The sequence below is a fragment of the Myotis yumanensis genome, unplaced genomic scaffold, assembly GCF_028538775.1.
Source record: "Myotis yumanensis isolate MYYU_CA2020_CCGP unplaced genomic scaffold, mMyoYum1.0.hap1 SCAF_15, whole genome shotgun sequence".
Lineage (NCBI taxonomy): Eukaryota > Metazoa > Chordata > Mammalia > Chiroptera > Vespertilionidae > Myotis > Myotis yumanensis.
In genome coordinates this window covers 4,892,892-4,894,808 of record NW_027223766.1, presented here as the reverse complement: position 1 = coordinate 4,894,808, position 1,917 = coordinate 4,892,892, and the positions used below count along the sequence as shown (strand labels likewise).

Genomic DNA, 1,917 nt, shown 5'->3' with positions numbered 1-1,917 from the left:
TTTATTCAGAGGTGATATTTCTAGTTCTTTCTATGAGGACAAATATGAAGTTTTCACCACAAGTAAATTTCACGGACCTTCTACATTTAGTTAGCTCTCAATATTTGAGATGTAACCTAAGATAAGAGTTTTGAAAATGTCAATAATAAAATGAGGGCCCAGATAAAAAATACTATGACCAAAAATGATGTGCGACTTGGTGCTCTCATATAAAGACATTAACTCAATATGGCCAGAAGGAGACTTCGGTGCTGTGCATTTCAAACAGTTAATAGCCACATGCTTCAGAATGTAATAAATGTACTCAGAACTTTCAGAGGTTAGTGAGGGAGCTCTGAGAGGGCAGGGGAAAATCCGTCTAAAAAACCATGTATTTCTCAAGCTCTGCTTAAAAATTAACACCCACGTTTCTGAAAAGCCATCTTTGCATTGTTCCTGTGGCTCCCTCTCCGCTCGCTGCAACCACTTCCGCCGCCCCCCTCCTCCACCACCGTGGACTCCAGTCCTCCAACTCTCGCTTTTGGAAAAAAAAATCCGCTGCATAGAATCCCCGGCCCCACCATGTCAGACACGGCCGTGGACACCAGCTCCGGATCACCACCAAGGCCGTAAAGAAGAAGGAAGGTGTGGAGGAGGCAGAGAGTGGAAGACGTGCACCTGCGAATGGGAACACTAATGAGGAAAGTGGGGAGCAGGAGGCTGACAATGAGGTAGATGAAGAAGAGGAAGAAGGTGAGGAGGAGGAGGAGGAGGAGGAGGCAGATGATGATGAGAAAAAGGATGGAGATGAAGAAGAGGAGGCTGAGGCAGATACAGGCAAACGGACAGCTGAAGATGATGAGGATGACGATGTTGACACCAAGAAGCAGAAGACCAATGAGGATGACTAGACAACAAAAAAAAGGAAAAGGTAAAGGCCTCCGTGACCTATTCACCCTCCACTTCCCGTCTCAGAATCTAAACGTGGTCACCTTCGAGTAGAGACTCCCGCCCGCCTGCCCACCCACCCACCTCAGGCAGCGCCACCTGCAGATGACACGCCCTCGCCACCACCCAACCAAAATCACAACGTGAATTTGCAACAGGGGAGGAAAAAAGAACCAAAACTTCTAAGGCCCTGCTTTTTTTCTTAAAAAGGAAGATTTGTTTGTATTTTTTATTTACATTTTATATTTTTGTACATGTTGTTAGGGGTCAGCCATTTTTAATGATCTTGGCATCACAAACCAGCCTTTGGAGCATTCTCTGTCCTACTTCTGACTTTACTTGTGCTGTGACCATGTTCATTATAACCTCAAAGGAGAAAAAAAACCTTGTAAAAAAAAGCAAAAACAACAACAAAAAAAACAACCTTACTCTGAGCATTCCAGTAGCTTTCTGTGTATGCACTTAGCTGTACTATAAGTAATTGGTTTATAGTATGAGATGGTTAAAAAGGCCAAAGATAAAAAGGTTTCCTTTTTTCCTTTTTTTTTTGTCTATGAAATTGCTGTTTGCTTATTTATTTATTTATTTATTTATTTATTTTTGCCTGTTTGATGTATGTGTGAAACAATGTTGTCCAACAATAAACAGGAATTTTATTTTGCTGAGTTGTTCTAACAAACAAACAAATGAAAAAATTAACATCCACTCCACTACATGGTTGGCAGTTTTGATGTTTTCCAAAACTTCTGAAGTTAAAAATATCGCCATGAGGAGGGAGGGAGAAACCAAAGATCAATATCCTGCACTTATTTCCATTGATTTGATTATTAAGTGCAAAATATGACAAGATCAGGATTTTGCATGATGTCAGATTATTAGAGAGTAAATGGAAAATTAGACTTTACATTCTTTTTTAAAAAATATTTTTACTGATTTCAGAGAGGAAGGGAGAAAAAGATAGAGACATGAGTGATGAGAATCATTGATTGG

The 1,917-nt window shown here is 40.4% G+C and overlaps 1 pseudogene; it reads left to right on the top strand.

Moving 5' to 3' along the window:
* Positions 1-561: 561 nt before the first annotated feature.
* Positions 562-1,104, top strand: LOC138993187 (prothymosin alpha-like; annotated as a pseudogene).
* Positions 1,105-1,917: the final 813 nt, after the last annotated feature.